Here is a 21581-nt window from a genome sequence, read left to right on the forward strand (position 1 = left end):
AGTCAAGCAAATATTAGATGAGATAGGGGACGTCTTTTTCCCACAGCCCGCTACCAGCCCAAACCCGGTAATCTACAACCATGAAGAATCGAAAAACGAGGAGTATGAAGTGGATTTTACACAGTGGGAAATAGAGGCAGCGATCGAAAAGGGCAACGAGCGAAGCGCGGCGGGGCCAGACGGGATCACTAATTCCATGCTCAAGAACCTGCCGGAGGCGATGAAGAGAGATCTGCTGAAATTAATCAATGACCACTGGCGCGAGGGCACCATCCCAGATAGCTGGAAACTGTCCTGGGTGTGCCCCATCCCGAAACCAGGGAAGAAGCCCGACTGCGCGAGCAACATGCGCCCCATCTCGCTCACTTCTGTCTTGTGCAAACTGATGGAGCGCATGGTGCTTGCACGGATCGACTGGATAATCGAGCAGAAGTGGGAGCTGTTACACCCTGCTCAGACAGGATTCCGCAAAAATCTAGGCACACAGGACAGTCTAATACCGATTCGAGAGTCCTTAATGAACCGGCCGACGCAATGCCACCGCCAACTCCTGGTGGCAGTGGACATCAAGAAAGCCTTCGACACCCTGCCTCACACCACAGTCATCGACACGACTCGCAAGCTAGGGGTGCGAGGCAGGCCACTGAACTTCATCAAGTCTTTTCTGAGCGGACGCAAATACCTGGTGAAAACTGGCAAGCACAGGGGTAGTACAGAGAAATCCAACGAGATCGGCGTGCCGCAAGGATCAGTGTTGTCGCCGATGCTATTCAACCTGGCGATGGCGCCCCTCTTATGGAGACTCGCCGCCGTTCCGAACCTAGCATTCACGGTCTACGCGGACGACATCACTGTGTGGACAATGGGAAGTGACAGCGCGCCTCTTCCTGAGACGACGATCCAACGGGCCCTCGACGTGGTGAGCGATTTCTTGACAGAGTGCGGCCTTCGTCCATCGCCCGAGAAGACCAGATATATGGCCTTTGGGAAAGACTGAGACAAGGTCGACGCTGACCTGCGCTTTAACGGGCAGCAGATCCAAAAGGCGACAGAGCACTCCATCCTAGGAGTGAACATTCACTCGGGCGGCGACCCAACCATCTGGATTGAGCGAATGCGAACTACCTGGAAGAAAGGGCTCTCGATCGTGCGACGACTAGCGACACGAGTCGGGGGTCTCGGAGAAAGGTTAGCGAGGACCGTAGTACAAGCCGCCCTGATATCCAAAATATCCTACGGCCTTCGTTTCTACAAACTCAACACCACTCAACGGTCCTAACTGGAAACACTAATGAATGACGCGCGACGCTGCATCTCGATCGGGCCTGCCGAAGTGTACGCGCCTGGAATTACTACACGAAGCCGTCCCTATGCTCTCCTTGGAAGAGATCGAACGGCATCAGGAGTGGATGTATGCTGCCAAACTAACACATACCCGTCAGGGCAGGGCCATAGCAGAACTCATGCCCTCATGGAGCTCTCTGTGTGCAACGACAACTCCACCACCGATACCGGATCCCATCCCACCGTGGCAGAAGACAACGGTCACCCCATCCAGGCCGATCCCGAGAAGGATGAACTCGGCGACAAACACCGGCAGAAGGCGCAAATTTGCTCGACGGCACGAGCAGAAGAACGGAGGTGACGACGAGCTTTATGCGTACGCTGACGCAGCATTCAAAGATGGAGTGGCGGCCACGGCGGCGTGGCATTATGAGAAGACAACGAAAAGCACGGAACTGCAGCGATGCGGATCTGCGCAGGAAGCGGAAGTTAGAGCCGTACTTGAAGCCATCAAAGACGCGGCCGCGACATCGAGCGACAAATTCCGCACAATGCGCATCTTCACGGACTCCCAGGCCACCGTGAGAGCGCTCAGGACGCAAGTCATGGCACACGGAGCAGTCGGAGAAATATTCCGGTTGGCGCAAAACCTGGAACGGCGCTAACTAAACCCGCTCACCATCAGGGTGGAGTGGATTCCCGGTCACGCGGGCATCGCCGGCAACGAGAGGGCGCACCGGGCGGCGATCGAAGAGCTTAATCGTATCGACCTTCGACGCCAGGACCCGGGGCCAGCCCCCTCAGTGGAACCGCCACCGCCCGCCTTCAACTTGTACGACCCCGAGGGAACCATCCTCAACATCAAATTAGCATACAAGAAAATTGAGCAGACCAAACTCAACGCCAGAGGCGAGCCCCCCGAAGCGACCATTCCTTCGGGAACCTTCCGACGGCACGAGACAGTCACCCTCCGAAGGCTAAGGGCCCAAGCCGGCATCACGCCGGCCCGCACCCAGCGATGGGAGCGAGCGGCCCGTGAGAGGAAGACGAAACTCGCCAACGCTTCAACGGCAGTAGACCACGATTATAGTCTATTGTCAAAGAAGCAAAGGAAAGAAGAAGAAGCCTGCTCCGAAGGCTGCATCTACTGGAGAAATCGAGACGTCAAGTGCGACGAATGTCATCTGATCTGGCACTGTCCGATTTTTAATGAAGAAAGGACGAAGCCCTGAACACGCTAGAACAACAACACCGCCCTACGTGCTTCGAAGCCTGGTGTAAACCAGTGGGAGACAAAGACATGCGTGTCGCGGTCCTGTCCGGTCTGCTCGGATTTCTGAGTGAGACCGGCTTGGACATTCATATCTAGGGGGTCTATACCCCAAGCGGCGGGACCACAGCTATACTATTACTTGTAAATTGCCAATGTCCCGCCTATCCATCCATTTTTAAACTTGCTCCAACAAATTGACTGGTGAAATTTTCACCTATCAGTAAACGTCTTCAACAACAACAACAGACGACAGGATGGCTACAACCTCTTCCTCTTCACTCAATCCGTCAAAGAGATCCATTACATTAGACGTCAACCGGTCAACCTTTCGGTTTATCTTTAAAGGGAACCAAAAGCGACGGCGGGGGGAAAACAAAAACAAACGGGCGGGAAGACGACGACGGACGACGGCTCCCGTGGCACCTCATACAGAACGAGAGCGTCCGAGAAGCGAGCCTGGCTGGCCTGGCGACTCGTCGGTCGCTCAATCAGGTGTGAACACTGGTGGTCGCCAGACGCTTGTCGCTAGTCGCTCCAGCGACTGTCCCAAGTCGCAAGTGTGAACGGGCCTTTAAGCAAGAGAAGACCAAAAGAGCGTACCGCACGTTCATTGGAGCTCGAAACCATTGATGTCCCGGCTTTCAGCAGTCATTGTTTCCCCACTTGGCACTTCAGGTGATGACGAAAATCCACGCTTGACCACATTACAAAAACAACGAGTTCCCACAAAAAAGAAAAGAAAGCCTCGCGCGCACGAACGCGGCACGAATCTCGCGCCGCGACGCACTCCTAGAAGCGGGGAGGCACTCACTTGATCGAGTGACGTTTTAGCGAACGCCCACCGAATGACACTTTAGCGAATAGTCGGGCGCCGCGAAGCGGCGTTTTCGGGTGGGCCAAATGGGTTCACATTTTTGTAATGAGCCGCCGCATACTGTCGCCGCGAAGCGGCGTAAAGCGCAGCGCGGCGGATGGGTTAACGCGCGCCCCCATTATTCGCTAAAACGTCGATTCGCTAAAATGTCGCTGTTCGCTAAAATGTCATTCGCTCAAGTGATATGGACCCCGGCCAGCGCATGTCGAGGCGCGAGGCGCGGGTTCGGAGAGAGAGAAAGCGCGCCCAGACACGTTGAAAGAGTGAAAGAGAATGTTAGGATAACAAGCTTCAAAGCCACTCACACCTTCAAAACAACTTCACCTTTGTTTCGCTTCATTAAATATATTAATCATATTTATTCAAAATAAAATAACAAGTGCCAACACCCGCTGGGAGCGCGGCAATCGGAAGCAGTTCGCCGGACCCAACGTTACTAATATCGAGTTCGTTTCACGGCACTCGTGCCCACGCGTGCCCACTCGCAGCGTGGAACGGGTTCGTTTCGGCCGGCGCTCCACGAGTGGTTGCACTCTCCGAGTTCGTTTCAGCGCTTACACCAGTGTTGCCAGATGAAGAAAAAAAAAGTCAGCAGATTGATCCCCAAAAAGTCAGTAGATTTGCACAAAAATCAGTAGATTCCACGAAATCTGTGTTTTGCCATGTTTTGCTATCTCCATTAATACACACTTCGAAGAAATAGTATAGAGTAACAAATAACATGGTAATAAACACAAATAAAAATTAAAGAAAAAATCAAGACCAGTTCTCGAGTAACTTTATATGAAAGACAAATTAAAATGGCACCATAAATGTTTTTGTTTTAGTTATTATTGACTGTTTCGAGGATTATTCTTTGAAATCGAGACTGAGGCACTTTTGGGATCACAGATGAAGGCGACAGTGCGACGTTCACCTGTCGCTATTATTGAAACGAAACCGAAACAAGACGCTCCGGCAAGTGCGCGCGAACATGTCCAATGGAAGTCCTCTGCATGCTGCCATCTTTCCTTAGGGCTGTGGAAGGTTTTTGAAGCAACGCTGTTGGTCCGGAGCACTGTTGAGGCTACGCGTCGTCTGCTACGGGCTTATTTCTTTTTCGCCTGACCCAAAGTTTGCGTTCAAACGTAGAGAAACTTCATTCGTTAGCTTTTTAAGCCACTGAGGAATAGGATTATATCATTTTCTTGCCACAGCCTGCCAAATAAAAGAAAATAACTGAAATTTGGATGTCGATCCCATGCATTCCGCCGAACGAATGAATGAAAATTGCGGCTCTCTCCGCTCAACTTGAAGCTATTCTAGTAGATTGTATAGGAGCAGCCGAGAGTTCAGGCGCATGTGCAAACACCTCTCGCTCTGCGCCGCGGGCTGATTGGCTCACTCAGGAGAGGGACGGTACGGCGAGATCATAGACTAGCCAAACTCTCTCCATATATGGCTCTGGCCCGGATGTCACCGTCGAACCTGCCCAACCTGCCGAACCTGCTCTGGGTGAATAGATAGATGAATATACGGCTACGTCACTCGAATAGGACGGGCTTCTGGACCATCTAGCCAGTGCTTCGTTTTTAATTCTGGGACATTATGAGTTTCCTTTGATGGGCGACACTGGGAACTGAAGGGACCATATAATAAATTTTTAAAATGTTTACTAAAACAAAAGTCTGTAGATTTTCTTGTTTTTCAGTGAATCAGTAGACCCGGAACAAGATCAGTAGATCTACTGATAAATCAGTAGACCTGGCAACACTGGCTTACACCCCACGCGTGCATGCACTCGCTGCACCGAGAAAATCGGGAGTGCGCCAAAATGCAATCCCGTCATGCCTCGCTTGCCTCGCTCCGGCGGGGCCGGCGAGGAGCGGGAGCAGACGACGAGGGTTCGTCTGCTGCGATGTGTCGCGGAACCGAAAGGAAAAAAAGGTAGATTTGTGAGCGTCTGCTATTTCACGGAGGAAGCAATTGACAACCCGTGATTTATTTGCAGGTTTTAAATCGCTCTGTTGCCGTACAAACGCTGTAATATACCAGTGTGTAAGGAAATGCTCAGAACAAACGCAACAGCGGCCCCCGAGATGTCGATCACCATCCGTGTGCGGGTGAAAAATTTAACATTTGTCGATAAAACTCCCCCCGCACCAGCAGAAACCTCTGACTGCCCAATAAGCATCAGAGAAAACTAAAGATCGTGACTTTACCCGAGGATTGGGCAACATCATCATGTTTAACATTTACCTACGCAGCTAACTTGCCCCGTCGTATTTTGTTCGAGAAAGCTCTCGTTCTCGACGCCTTCACCAAGGCTAATATCTAATCCACCTATAATGACGATCCAAATCGAAAGTCCCAGTTTTGCTGGATATTCCAACAGGCTAGTTTTAAGCCGTACCCTTTCAGTGGTTCACGCATAATACCATGCTCAAACGGATCAAGCTTCTGCTCGGACAGCATCATCAGTTTTCTTCAGTGTAAACGGTTATAAGGATTGAAAGATCGCAACCAGCTGCTTTCTAGACAGCTGGTTGCGGAAATTTACGCCGTCTGTAACTATCCCTACGGCAGCCGAGCCGCTTGAGGACATCGCAACTATTAACTACAGGTTGCAGTTGCCAACGTTTGTAGATAAACGTTGGTAGCGACTGCATTCTCGCATTCCCACGCATCACTCGGAACAGAAAGGCACTAGTTTCGGTTTGAAGTCGGTACCTTTTCTATAACATAGATGGCGACAGCATCAGTCTTCTGCACTCGGTGCATTTGGCGAGTTCGTTTGAGTCCAGTTTTCCGTGCAACACTCAGTGAGTGCGATGCATTCTGGGAGAGAACTCGAACGGTGCCAGTGCGTGTGAAACGAACTCGCTATAAAACACTCAGTTGGGAACGTTGGGAAACTCGCCGTCGAAACCTGGGCCGCTGGCGTCCACCGAGACCGAGCTAAATGCGACAACAGCGCCACTTTGACACTTGTCTGTACTGTGGTCACCTTGAGCTTTTTGAAAGCCTGTTTTTGCGTAAAAACAAACGGAAAAGACTCTTTTTGTATGAAATTTATTGGAGTTTAGTTAAAAAAGAGGGGCGCGTTATGTTTTTAAAATCTTTAGTTTGCAGGGCTTTGCGGCACAATTAATATTGTTTCTATACAACCATGCCTCAGCGGTCCTTTCAGGTAGCGCGTCCCGACCTAGGTGCATTTTAACTTCGGTACGTCGACACGGCGCCAGCGGCGCGTCCGCCGGGGAGACGGGGGTGGCACCCCTGTAACCTCTTCCGCTGTATCTGCTCTTACAGCCAAATTAGAAGTCACGTGCAGTTCTTCGAGTGGCCGCTGCGGGAGGAATGGTGGCGTTGTATTCGTCATTAGCTCGGTGCTCGGAGACAGATTGGGGCCACTTTTTCAAAGCTGTCTCTATGGGAGTTTCCCAACTGAGTGTTTTAGTAACGTTGGCCGGACCGGACGAACGTCATAAGTATACGCGGCGGGACGGAAGTAGCCGAGAGCTTCACCCCACTAAATACACCAACTCATGTTTACAAACAAACCGGAGCGCCCCTAGCGGACGCCACCGGCGCCGCGCATGCGCGATGGGGGTGTGGGCAAGAAGCTCGTCGTCGCTCATAAACGTCTTCCTGGCGATGTCTGACTATATCTTGAGTGGCGTCAGCGAAATTACCGAGGCTCGTTACGCCGCAAAACTTCGCTGAATAATGTGACATGCGGCGATTCATTCCGCATGGACGCCGCAGAATGGACGCTAAAGCCTGATTCGCATGATGAGATTTCACTCGCAATTTTCAGTGGGCGCGTTAAGTCGGCGCTCCTTTGCTCCTACTCTGACGCTCCGAGTTTCATACTCCGAGCGCAGCAACTAAACGGCGCATAGCGTACAAGAGCGCGACACACCGAGGCTGCGCTCCAAACCTACTCGAATGGATCCGAGTCACGTGACAACAAAAATAGAGAAACGCTGGACGCGGGTAGGTTTTCGATAACCACCTTTACCCTATAGAGTTAGATCGAGTAAGTTTTGAAACACGGCCAGAAACTATCGACGGGCTACAGACGGGCCACACAAACTCCTTCCGACCGTAGATAGGGGTGGCAGAAGCCGAAAATATTTCGAAGATAAATTATTAGGCCCGTGTGGAGCGGCAGAGTCTAAAGCAAAAGAGACGGCGACGTTATGAAGTTTCTACAAACGTTTTAATATTTCTGAAAGGTTTGAAGACCCGCTTCGTACACATATGTGGAAGGTTACCTGGCCGATCTATTTATTGACCATGCATGCTGTTGCGAGTTAAATTAAAGACAACATTCTTGAACTCGCTCGTCGACGCAGGAAATCGTCAAATTTGTCAGAGATTCCCTGGTTCCGTCGGTTCCGTCTCGCAGCGAGACGGAAGCTACGCCGATACCGGCGCACCGTCTTTCGATTGCACGTCAATTCGTTTTTAAGCGGTATACATGAACAAACCGTGCCCGCAACGCTGACTGGTGTTTCGGCTTTCCAATCTAAGTATCTTTATTTGCTGATGCTGGGCTAAGCATTCTAAACAGGTCAGCGGTCTAGCTGTCTTTTCATCACTTTTCTGTCGCCGAGCTATCGACACGCTCGTTCGATAGATCAATTCGTTTTCAGGAAAGACGCACGAAAAAAACCCTTCGACGCTCACTAATGTTTCGGCTTTCAAATCAAAGTATCTTTATTGGGCACGGCTCCTTCGACACCGGTAGTTGAGGGTGACATCACTTCTGGTGTCGCAGACTCGTGTGACTGTCACCGCTGTCACTGCCCTGACTGCCCTTCCCGAGTCTGCGACTGGTCAAGTTCTGGGTTGGTTTCACGCAAGCTTTTTGCACTCATTTGAAGCGTTCCACTTATCATTTGCCCGATTACTTCTTTGTTTGTTTAACCATATTCATTAGTATTTACTGCCATTGTCTGTATTTTGCGCTTTGAACGCGTTAATTTGAATTTTTTATCGGGTTGTAAACGAGCGTGGTCGCACTCCCAACGTGCCTGGTGTTTTGGTAGCCGGTGATCCTTACTCGAACCAGTACTTCTCGTCGATTGACCGGAGGGCTATTGAGGTCGTTGCATCTAGTAGGATTAGGATTGGGAACTTGTTTTCACGGTCTGACAGGCTTGCCGATTTTGCCGTTGCCATCGTGCACGTCGGCACTAACACACTAACACCACCGGCGTTAGTGCTAGCGTGTGCATCAACAAATCTGATCATTGGAACGACAGCGTAGTCACGCTGCCGAGATGCAGGTTATGAATGACTACTACCGGCAGGTAAACTCCCTGCAGCGCGAGTTTTGTCGCAAGGAGGGGTTCGAGTTTCTCGGCGGCTTGGCCAACGAGTAGCAGCAGTGGATCGCTCGCGACTGCTCGGAACCAGTGTTGCCAGACGGAGAAAAAAAAAGTCAGCAGATTGATCCCCAAAAAGTCAGTAGATTTGCACAAAAATCAGTAGATTCTACGAAATCTGCGTTTTGCCGCGTTTTGCTATTTCCATTAAACCATACTTCATAGAAATAGTATGGAGTAACAAATAACATGGTAATAAACACAAATAAAAATGAAAAGAAAAGACCAGTTCTCGAGTAATTCGTTATGAAGGACAAAATAAAATGGCACCGCAAATGTTGTTTTTTTTATATTAGCATTGATTAGTTTTGCGATTTCGAGGATTATTCTTTGAAATCGAGATTAAGAGATGAGGGTGACAGTGCGACATCCACCTGTCGCTAATATTGAAACGAAACCAAAACAAGGCGTTCCGGCAAGTGCGTGCGTACATGTCCAATGGAAGTCCTCTGCAAGCTCCCATTTTTCCTTTCTGAGCTGTGGAAGGTTTTTGACGCAACGGTGTCGGCGCGGAGCACTGTTGAGGGTACGCATTGTCTGCTACGGGCATATTTATTTTTCGCCTGACTTAAAGTTTGCGTTCAAACGTGGAGATACTTAATTCGTTACCTTTTTAAGCCAGCGAGAAATAACATTATATAATTTTCTTGCCAGAGCCGGCCAATAAAAGGAAAGGAACCGCAATTTGGATGTCGATCCGTTGCATTTTGCCGGACGAATGAATGAAAATGGCAGCCCTCTCCGTTCAGCTGGGAGCAGCCGAGAGTTCACGCGCATGCGCTACACCTCTCGCTCTGCGCCGCAGGCTGATTGGCTCACTCGGGAGAGGGACGTTACGGCGGCAAGATCATAGTCTGGCCAAACTCTCCCCCTATATGTCTCTGGCCCGGAATCTCTATGGGCCCGGGTGTCACCGTCAAACCCGCTCTGGGTGAATAGATAGATGAATATACGGCTAAGTCACTCGAATAGGACGGGCTTCTGGGCCATCTAGCCAGTGCTTCATTTTTAATTCTGGGAGAATATCAGTTTTTTTTTATGGGCGACCCTGGGAACTGAAGGGGCCAAATAATAAATTTTAATATGTTTACTCAAAAAGAAAAAGAAAGTCAGTAGATTTTCCTTTTTTTCAGTGATTCAGTGGACCCGGAACGAAATCAGTAGATCTACTGATAAATCAGTAGACCTGGCAACACTGCTCGGAACGGACGACAGCCAAGTGACAGCCAAGTGACGGCACGACAGGCCTCAGGTATGGGCCAATGGCCTTTCTGTGGTGCCGCAAGCCTCCAGGGTTGAATAAAGATGTTATTATTATTATTAGCAGCGCAGCTCGTGACCACAACCAAAAAAAGGAAAGCCCTTTTTATTTCTACGCGCCGCTCCTTATATAAGCGCTCTATAAATGATGGTGTCCTCTGGCGAGCAATAAGATAAACATCATCACCTTAGTTGTGCCCACTACATCTCCCCTTAAGATCTATAAGTCAGTCGCCCTGGCGGTCCAATCACACGACCGCAGCGTGTGCGTGTCAGCCGAAGCCTTTCTTGCCGAGGCTCTGGCGATGATGCTGGTTGACCCTCACCAGGCGTAGACTGCTGTAAACTTGGTCCTTGATTTTGTTCACTGGCTGGCAGTTCCTCTGTTGACTGGCCTTTTGAGAAGGGGATTAGATGCCGACGGTTTCACTGCAGAGTTCCCCTGGGCGTTTCCACCACATATGACTGTGGTCACTGAGCGGGGCTGAGGAAACTGCCTCGGCAATTGACGTCCTTAACCTATACGTCCTCCCCCAACTTCAAGGGGGTCGGAGGACTTGAAGTATGCCGGCAATTGTGGTTCTTTGCCTGTTGTGAAGTGTTTGCGGCATCTCTTGCCTTGAAGTTCTGATGGCTTGGCAGTGATGGCTGAAGTCGTTCTGGTAGACCAGGAAGTCGAGTTAGTTTTCTTCACATTAACAACTGGGCAGGAGAAACACCATTGACACCGGGTGCGTCTCTTTACGATAGGAGAGCCAGGTATTTATCGGTGCTCTTTGCAAACAAGTTCTTCACGATACGCACCATGCGTTCTACTTCGCCGTTATTCTAGGGGTATCACTGGCTCCTAGTCTCATGGCGAAATCTGTGTGCCTGAGCAAAGTCTGCGAACTCGTGAGATGCGAACTGCGGTTCAATATCTGTCCGCACGACGTTCGGGATTCCATAGCAAGCCATGCAACTCTTGACAGCCGAGATGGCTGCTTGTGCAGATGTAGATCCGAGAGAGATGACCTCAGGAAACCTTGAGTAGTAGTCTACAATCAGAACATAGTCCTTTTAGCTGGAACATTCGGAATGGACGATGGCGAAGAGGCAGCAGCCCGTGATACCCCCAGAGTAACGGTGAAGTAGAGTGCATGGTGCATACCGTGAAAGACTTCTTTGCAAAGAACTGATCCATACCTGACTGCCCTCGTTGCAATCCAAGTCGGCCATTTCGCCGGGCTGGTGAAAGTGAATGGTGCGGATGAAGTTCCGACGCAAACTACTTGGATACGGAGGTCACCTTCCGCCATAGTGACGGTGTTAGCCAGCTTCTGACACCATGTTCGGAACGGACGACGACCAAGTAACAGCAGCCCAGCTCGTGACAACAACCAAAACGAAAAAAAAGCCCTTTTATTTCCATGCGCCCCACCGGTTCTTATATAAGCACTTTATAAATGATAGCGTCCTCTGGCGAGCAACAAGAAAAACACCATCACTCTAGTAGTGCCCACTATTGCGACGGCACCCACCCAAGCCAGATGGGCAACGAGGTATGGCGTCTGTGCCGACGAGCAGAAATATAGAGACATCGATCGCAAGGATGGCTACAGTAGTAGCCGTACAAGTACGCGTCTGTGCATATTCAGTTGCAATGTACTTAAGAAAAAATGTTGACTGAGGTGTTTACAATGTGAAAGAGGCTTATTGCAGAAAAGGCACCGTGGTAATGTGAGCTTTCGGTTGCTCAACAAAAAATCCCCCTGGTGGTCTAAATATTCCTGTGCCCTCCGTTGCGCTTAGCACGTAAACCTAAAAAAAAAAAAAACATTTGTTTAAAAAATTTTACTTTTGAGGGTGTATGAAAATTACAATCACCCTTATACTCAGTGTTCACAAGAACTTAATTTGAAGTATTTGTTTTTAGTACTTTGCAAGGAAACTACAACTCCCTACTACAAGTACATTCTCCAAACCTGGTCTTACTAAATTTGCGAGGTATATTCTTACCTAGCGAGGTGCGTAAGCAGACGATGCATTGCTTCATATTGTCTTTGAGAACAATGTCTTTTTCATCGTTCTTAGAAGACAACAGAGTTTTAGAGAACCATTTTTCAACTCTGATTTTGATATCATTAGTTCCGCTGGTATTCACTGTGCATGGAATGTGTGCACCTGCATGTCATATTGTTACTAGAGCTGGAAAATGGTTCCTTTGAACTCTCTTAACCATACTTCGTCTCGGATGTTTCATACAGCTCTGGGAAACACACAGAGACAAATGCATTGATCCGAGCACTGGTCTGTTTCGTGAGGGCTCAGGAAACTCTAAGCTCTTTCAAAACCCATGTGCCGATGTCCTTGGCTTTCCAAATAGTACCTACAACTTCTGAGGTAGAGTATAATTTTGCACCAACCTAACAACAAAGTGGTAGGCTGTTATTATGCAAAAGTGTTGATTTCTTTCGAAACCTCTTCTGGCCATTCCTCTCAGAGGACTGGCAGTTATAAGTGGCTTATAACTTTATGTTAATACATGCTTTGCACGCAATGTCATTCCTACTTGTTCTGGCCAAGAAGTACAAGTTTGAAGGTGTGAAATTTATGCTGCAGAAGGTACGAGCACAGGAGCATGGTACGGAGTAATGACTGCTGATGTAACGAAAATGCAAGCCGCTCATCGGGGAGATAAAAAAAGTACTGGGTGGCCTCTTGGCCATGTCTGATATTTGCCGCTAGTACCGCAAATAATTCCCATATTACACACTTGAGTACCTATGCATACCATGATTTGAAAGACACTCAGAGTGGGAATGAAGAGGACCATCAGTTTACTTTATTTAAAAAAAAGACTGCATTTATTGTACTTTACTTCAACTGCATCTCGCCCTGTATACTTACTACTCAACTTGATGTACATGATTACTCCAACTTCACTTCAAGTAGTTTTTAGATATGCTTTACTTTATGAAACACTGCTTAAAACTTTAAATGGACACTAACTCAGACAATTAAGTTAGGCTGACAGTCAGGTTTGGTGCTGTAGTGTAGAGGTTAATAGTTGGGCACTCTCAGCTATCTGGGCAGGTTCTTGCCAAGTTCATGAACCAGCAGGCGCAGAACATCGTGCAGAAGATGGCCGGGGCCAGAATTCAGCGGGAGTACTAGGGGACAACAATGAAGGCTTCTTCAAGCGCTGGCTGGACCATCAAAAGTTCCACCAGCCATGCTCTGTGAGGTTGAGTTTCCTCCACTTTGCTCTCCCGCTGCTTCCGCACCACCTCTGCCACTTGCTTCTGCTGCTTCCTCCCCTGAGAGTACCTGTGCACCTTGTGAAGCAGCTGCTGATGAGGTGCAGAGATGTCAAAATCTACAGGCTCTCCTGAACCAGGTGCTTGCATGGCCTCTGAGCTCGTTTTGGACAGAAGCCAACCAGTTGTCACATATGGAAAGGCTGAGCGGAGGCACAGACGAGGCAAGCCTTCTGATGTGCCAGTGAAGTAGAGCCGTGGTGCTGGGTTAGGCTGGTTGGTGGTGTTTGAGTCCACAGCAAGGACAGTCAGGTAGGGCAAACCTGGGAGAGCATGCCTCTTGCTAATGCAGAGGAGTGCCTGAAAGCCACATCTTCAAGGAGCACAGCTTCTTTGAGTGGAAAGGCTATGCTCCGTTCCACCTTCGGTCTCAGCGCAGTGGACGCCACAAGCCATTCCAGCCGATCCAGCACCAGGAGAAAATCGCGTGACCTGCCTGTTGGGCAGAGCGACACCCGTAGCTCAAGGTCACATGCCACCCTCTCAACGCTGGATTGGCTGGGATGGCTCCTATAGCGTCCACTGCGCTTGGACTGAAGGTGAAACGGAGTATAGTGCAGGGGAGTGCCCGAAAACCACTTCCTTTGGAAGCACAGCTTTTGGAGGGAACGGTGAGTGTGAAGCTAGTGCAGAGGAGTGCCCAAAAGCCACTTCCTTGGGAAGCACAGCTTCTGTAAAGGCCTGCGAGCAAGCAGCCCTTGTCACTGCCGATGCTTCGGGTAGAAAAGCTAGTGCAGAATGCCTAAAACCACTTTCTTGGAAGTTGCAGCTTGTGCAGAGAATGGTGAGCATGAAGCTAGTGTAGAGGAGTGCCCAAAAGCCTCTTCCTCGGGGAGCACAGCTCCTGTAAAGACATGGGAGCAAGCAGCCCGTGCCACTGGCAATGCTTCGGGTGGGAAAGCTAGTGCAGAGAAGTGCTTAAAAGTCACTTCCTCGGGGAGCACAGCTGTAGAGGCTGGTAAGTGGGTGGCCTTTGAAGTGACTGAAACCAAGGTAACGTGCCCTTTCCAAAGCACGGTGGGAGGAGGAAAGCAGCGTGGGTGAAGTACAAGAGCACGAAGCGAGGGTCTCGCAGGCTGTGTAAGGCACTAAACCATACTGCCACTATTGCATCTCCCCACAATTGCTTGGGATGGAGTAGACCCTGCATAGGGTGCCTCTGTTCTTTGTATGTGTCCGATAATCCATTGTCTGGCTTGGGGGAGGACAGCCCAGCATGTGCGACAAAGAGCAGGGCCACTGGAGGCAAGCATCCCGTCACAGCCCTGCTGCAGAACCATTTTCCTGCAGGCCTAGTTTAGCAACTATCCAACCTATCTAGCAGCATTTGAAGACTGGACCAAAAAAGGGTTGCATGTATTTTTTAAAAAAAAAGGTCAAAGACATGTTCACTAGTTCAATCTGATGAATTTAAGTACTCCATGGTTGAGTTCATCTAGTCAAACCAACAGCTAACTCCTTGGCCCAATGCGGTGAACGAGGGCTAAATGAAAAATTGATTGATATTAAGGCGTTTCTTTTGCAACCTTCCCTAGCAACCAGGTGCAGCTCTTGCCATAGTCTGTTGCACCCTGTGCAGCTTGAGAGGATGTATCTCAGCAGCGGCTAATAGACAACAATCGGTGGGGCAACCTTTTCCGAAAAACTGTGCATTAGTTTGATCAAACGCAGGAGGCAGACCACGAAATGTGACAGTTATAAGCATGCACTTTCTGGAATGCTCCACAACAAGGCACTTCGCCTTAGTACGATATGGGGCAGAGTTAATTCCTCTCTACAGAAGTTATTTACTTACTGAAAAAGAACGGGCATGTGTAAGATCCAACAGTTCTCTGTCTGATAGTGTTATGAATATTGTGCGTAAATGTTTTACGTAACACATAAAACATTTCCACATTGGGGTACTTTTCAAGCTGTTCTGTTAGCTGAGGGACTAAACTTCAAACAGGTGAGAGATGCTTTCATTCAGCTATTGCATACAAGAGTTCCAGACCATTGGCAGTGATGTGATACTTGTGCCAAAGTACTACATCTTGCTACATTTGACCAAAATCTGAGGAACTCGAGCCAACATTGCGCCAAAACTTAATTTTAACAACTTGCAATTTGGCCGGAACGATAGGATTGTGTGAGTTTGCAGATCTTTAGAATATTACGTCATATAACATACTAACTCTGTCTGATTTCGCATCAAACACAGACATTACTCGTGTAAGCGAGTGCCATTGTGTTTTGCCTTTTTTCTTGTATTTTGCCGGGCGCATCCCTGAAGTCGCCTACGAAGCTCAGAGGGCACGAATGTTGTGTTCTTAAAGGCTTGTGTTAACACTGACTCCTCGGCATTAGGGGTCTCAAACATGGATTCCAGCGCCATGAAGATACAACTGGCTGGCGTCGAACCGGATGCGGCATGTGCCAGCCAGGAGAGACCAAGCACCGCGAGAGAACTATACAGCAGTCTACCTGTGGGACTCTGAGCAAGAGCATTGTGCGATGGTGGTATGCAACCACCATAGTACCCAAATTTGTGAATTTGGAAACTATGGCCTAAATTTGTACTTTCGACTACTATATTAAACCCAGTGTTTTTTTAATTGCCAAAAGCTTAGTTGTCAAGACCTCATTTATTTTCTAGAATATATCTTATTCGAGACTATTTCTAACACTCGGAAGTTCCGCAATAATTTTCGTGTTCTGTTCTGGCGGGTTAGTTTCGCTGAGTGCTCTTCTCACCGCTCACTGGTGTACTGCAGTGAAGCGACAACCGCGGTGTCGCTTGTGTCTTGCTTCGCTGCAGCGCACCTGTGTGCTAAGGGGAAAGCATACCTCCAAAGCTAGACTGGACGATTTTTGAATAAAATTTGGCTTGTATGTATGATAGACTGACTGCAGTATCGTGGAGGTATCTTTTTCCAATTCTAGTATTAGCAAGGATACTTCAGTATTGCAAATATATTTATGTAGACTCTTCTTTAAGTTAATGTTTTATGCCAACTTTTTTGTTTAGTGGTCACTATTATCTAAGTGTGAGTGAATTAGCAGCTAAATTACCAGAAGTAGAGAATGCAAGCTTGAGAAGAACCTTAGCGAGTTCGGCGGAGTTGTTTATAAGAAGGCATATTTATCATTTACAGGCCAATTTTAGGGGCGAAGCTCCTTAGGGTCTAGCCATGTCCGGCATCCATGCTCACATCGAGTGCCATCCCATCTGTCTTCTTAAAAAAAAGAAAAAAAATGTTTGTGCAGTCAACAGGATTCAAACCTGTGCGGGGAGACCCCAATGGATTTCTAGTCCATCGCCTTAACCACTCGGCCACGACTGCGGGACGAGTAGGGGCTCTGAGGTGTGGTAGTAACTCAAGAGCTGGGGATGAGATGGATGAAACGTTGCATGTAGCCGCTCAACGTCTATACAGGAGAGGGCGCTGCGGTCAAATGCGTATATAATCGCGTTAAACTTTGCATGCATTGGCTCAACGTTTATAGACGAGAGGGCGGCTGTCAAATGCTCAAATGCGTATATAACCACGTTCCATACCACACATTCCATACCAACGCAACCCAGAGCTCAGCACTACCTATGAGCAATAAAAAAAAATCAGCACCATCAGCACTACCTATGAACAAGATCAGTATCATCAGCACCACCGAGAGCTTCGCCCCAATCAGCATCATTCAACATGTGGAGATGCGGTCATTTTTTTTTGTTATGGAGTTCTAGGTATAAAATATAACTGATGTTTCATAATCAAATGACGAGTGCTTTTTTTTCTCTATTAAGAACTGCAGTTTTATTACAACCTCTAGAACTTGAAGGAAACAAATTTAGGCACTCAAAATTATTGCATTCTAGCATTATTTCACTGGGATTCCATACCTAAATTTACAATTCACCACAATTCATGCTGTCCTTTATCTGTCATCTTGTCACCGTGTCTGGTGCGTCTGCGTGCAAGTAAACTGCTAGTTTTGTGCTTGAGGAAATCAGTCCTGCTGTGCAATCGATGATAACAAAAGGTTGCACATAAGTGAGAAGGCAAAGTAGACTCTGCCTAGTTGGACAGGTCAACACATGAATCTTAATGTAATATTTGCAGTGCTATGAATGAAAATAGAATGTGCGCTTGTGCTCCAAAAGTTCTTTTGGCTGCTCCAAGAGCTGCTCCAAAACGACTGAGCGATCACGTCACTGCATTGGCTCTCAGTATCAAACATTGGGTCACCTCCAAACTCTCTCTTTGCGTATGGTTATATTGACAATGTTCCTCCTGATTTTGTCGAGCAACTGTGCAGCATTCTGAAGTTACAATTGGCCACTATAAATGTTTTTATAAAACCTGCACAAAGTCGAGGCCAAGTCAAAGTCAAATTTGGGAGTTTTACATGGCAAACCAACGACGGGCATCTGGCACACCCCAGCGGAGGACTGAGGATTAATTTGGACCACCTGGGGATCTTTTGACGTGCAACCGAAAGCTCGGTTACACGGCGCCTCCTCCGCAATAAGCCTCCGTCAGATTGTGGGCACCTCGGCCGGGATTTGAACCCGCCACATGGGGATCCGTAGGCCAGCGGTCTCGCCTCAGAGCCACCGAGATGGCTCACAAAGTCAAGGCGGCACTCTGGATTGTGGCTTATTCACAATAGCTAACATGCAATACATAGCATCCGGCAAAGATCTTACCTCTGTAAGCTTCTGACAACAGTCAATGAGGACCCATTTACTAAACTGCATCCTAAAGGGAATGACAAAAGACTTTCCCATAATAAATTTTATTGTTTCTCAAGTGCGACCAAAAGACTTCGCTTACGCTGTTCATTGCTTGTGCAGGCAGCCTCTGCTTTGTGCCGGTGCTGTTGGCATTATTCAATATTTAGGTTGTCCGTCCCTCTTTCACGAGGAGTGTCCAGGCAGAAAACCTAATTGTGGCATACAGTTTGCATGCAGTCGAGGGTGTATTGTCACTGGAATGCAGAAGGATAGGCAGAGGTTATCCTAAATGACTGTTTCAAGACCTTGAACTTTATTTACCATACCCGCCAAGTTCGGAAAAACCAAATCCGGGAGACTTTCTAAGCGGGGGGGGGGGGGGGGGGGGGTAAATGTTTTTTAAAAAGAGATATTGATAACAAATGTAAATGAAGACAACTTCATTATATTTATATTGCACTGCTCATGCTAGCGAAAAACTGCTGCGCCTCGCTATCATAGCAGCCGTTTGTTACGACGGCAAAAACCACTTATTTAAGTGCGAGGAGGGAAGGGGGGGATTTGAGTTTTTTGGGAGATTTTTCTGGCAATCGTACTAATTGGTCAAAATTCGGGAGTCTCCCGGGTAATACGGGTAACTTGGCAGGTATGATTTACCCTTGTTATGTTTATTCTTGTTATTCTTTACCTTTGTTATGTTTCCACCTGCATATTTCTTACTTTTCATTATTAGAGTTTGATATGACAAAAACTGACTGATATATTTGAAAAGGCATGTGACCCTGTAATTAGTTGCAAGTTATTATTACAATTGTGTTCAAACACTCATCGTGGCCAACAATTTCAGTAACAATTGTTGTAAAAAAAAAAACAAAAAAACTTGCTCTCGAGACTAATAGATGGATAATAATAGCTGTACCCTTTATAATGGGTGGCAGCTTCCACCACCTAGCCTAAAACATTAACAAAAACCAGAAACAACATCCACTGCCTCCTCCCCCTGGCGAGGGAGTCGCCAATTTTCCTCTAGTCAAACCTTGTCAGCATCAGCAGATTCCTCACGACACCGCAGTAAATGTTGGGGCTTAAGTTTAATGAAATAATTCGCAACTGGTTATCAGGTCACACCTTATCATCTGCAACAGAGTGCCCTCTCCATTTCAAATACCGTCTTTTTTCCCTTATATTTAGCATAAAAAAGTACTATGTACAGCTGCTGATTCCTATGGGGGACAAGACAAAAACAGCTTAGTAATTTGAATTTTTATGCTTTGGTGCATGGTGCTTTTAATCTTTTTCTTTTCTTTAATTTAGGTCTTTTGGAGGAGCCCGACTGCTAGAGAGCGTGCTCTAAGGTGTTGGATAGAGAAACGGCTTCTGTCAGGAAGTTGTGAAAACAACTTCCAACTACAAGATAAGCATTCATGCCCACGGACCAACAAGCTTCTTTTTTTTTGTTGTTAATGTTCCTTTTTCTTTTTAGTTTGCATTTAGTTCATTTCTTTTTTTGTGCTTGTGGTAGGTCTTATTTTGTTGAAATAAACTTTTTGCATCCATTTCATTCATGCTATTCTTGTTGCAAAAACACCGGCAGCAACATTCGTTCAAGATAATGCTGCAGAACAGGTTACATTGAAGCAAAGCAAATGTATCAAAGGGACTGACAATTGAAACAGTTAGCATATTAAACTTCATACTTCTTGGAAGGCTCGCTGATATGACTGCTGCACCAAAGGCCTCAACCTGCTATATGCTGCTAAAATTAACCAAAATACTATGATGAATTTGTGCCAACGCTGCACGAAAAGCTAGACGTCTGCTCGCTACTTTGAGATTTACTCGGAGCTTGGTACCTTGCTGGATCATTATGGTAGAGGATGGTGCTCGTTCTCAAAAATACAGGCTATTGATTGGACTAACACACTATTTGATTTTACCTTCGTATGGAACAGGGACAGTACACTTAATTTCCCTAATAGTCCTCATTATTTTAAGTTTGTTGAGGTGGCCACACTAGCTTTGGTGAGTGCACTTCTCGATAGGCTTTGGTGCACTGTGGAGAAGACACTCGTACTCTAAACAGCAGTTTTGCTTCCCTGCAACACACTTTCGTACTAGGGGAAGACTTACCTAATGAGCAGGGTATTAAGAAATTAAACATCTGGGATATGGTGCATGTTGATCTGACAATAAAACCTTGCAGCAAAATTGCAAAAAATTAACTGCAGCTATTATGTAGGTGTGCATGTGACAACAAAACGGCGAAAAAGTATTCCGGAATGCAGATACTTATAGAAATACATTTGTTCCCGAATGGTGCTACGTGAGGAGGGTATAATTCGTGGTGAATATGAATGGTAACTTATGCTTGTGCTCCTCTTTTTGTGCCATTTTAAGCACTACCCCTTTGCTCAATCTCTTTATTTATCATTATGCCGCTAGAAAAACATGACACCCCCCTTGAACCACATAGTTATAGAACGGTAAAGACTGCGTATCATGCCTGACAAAACGCGTCTGCCCAAAATGAACATTGTTTTGCCATGAGGGCGCAGAACCAGTGCAGCCGCCGCGTTGGGACTGGCGCTGTGATCGGCTTTCGGAGCAGAAGCACGGGGTGTCGTCTGCATCTGTTAGCTCTCGTTTCACCGCACCACGTTGTATGCTACATGTTATTATTCGCAGTTTGATGAGACCATTCGCATTTCCTTAGTTTTAATGTATAAAAACGAAGTCTTTTCTGTGGATGTTTCCTTACTCCAGTCTACTAAAAAGTTTTATGTATGAAATGCGTTTGTCTAGATTCCTTCACATTCATTTAGCAATAGCAGATTCAGGCCAAGTCTCTAGAATTTCGCATTTAGATGATAGATGCGCAGCATCAGGATGATTTCACGTCTGGAGTTACTGGAGGCCGTGCGCGGTCAGGAGCGGTCACTTCGAAGACGAAGGCCTGACGAGAGCGTTTTGGCCAAAACAGTTATCAACCGTCACTTTGGTGTCAAGTTGAAGCATTTATTCTGATTCTCAAGAAATATTGGCATGGAACTAGCCTGCCAATGCCGATTCTCTGCGTTTTTTTCCCAGGCCCACTAGTGGGCTTCCACAAATACCAGCGGACAAAGCATGCAGTATTATGCTCAGCTATGGGGCATGCAAGTGCCCTTGTATTAAATCCCAGACCTCTGCAATGTATCGGGATCGTCAGTCTGCATCCAAGAGCTACTCAAGGTGGGGGCTATCAAGAGTGTGATACTTTTCCTGTGTCTTTTAAGAAGAATATGAACATAGCACCACGTAGCATCAAAAAGAAACAATTTGCACAAGTCAATCTTTCAACGCTTACCACAGGGAGCCAAACCTGTGCAAGCAGGTGCGTAAAACGCTCTCAGAATATCATAATTGAGCACATTCCTACCCTAGGTTAGGATCTTGATTCTGTGTCCACCATGGGTGCATTATTTTCTTAAGTGAAAGGAAATGTAACCTCTCACTGGGCGTTATT

At 47.4% G+C, this 21581-nt stretch overlaps 1 long non-coding RNA gene and 1 pseudogene across 1 annotated transcript; both read left to right on the forward strand.

Annotated features, from left to right (window-relative positions):
• The first annotated feature begins 263 nt into the window (after nt 1-263).
• Nucleotides 264-2653, forward strand: LOC120839197 (annotated as a pseudogene).
• Nucleotides 2654-12202: 9549 nt separating this feature from the next.
• LOC121837678 lies at nt 12203-19637 on the forward strand. Its single transcript, XR_006078288.1, has 2 exons — nt 12203-15864; nt 19391-19637. It is a non-coding gene; the product is annotated as an uncharacterized LOC121837678 (long non-coding RNA).
• The last annotated feature ends 1944 nt before the right edge of the window (nt 19638-21581 follow it).

This window comes from Ixodes scapularis, unplaced genomic scaffold (genome assembly GCF_016920785.2).
Source record: "Ixodes scapularis isolate PalLabHiFi unplaced genomic scaffold, ASM1692078v2 PGA_scaffold4__175_contigs__length_147842914, whole genome shotgun sequence".
Classification (NCBI taxonomy): Eukaryota; Metazoa; Arthropoda; class Arachnida; order Ixodida; family Ixodidae; genus Ixodes; species Ixodes scapularis.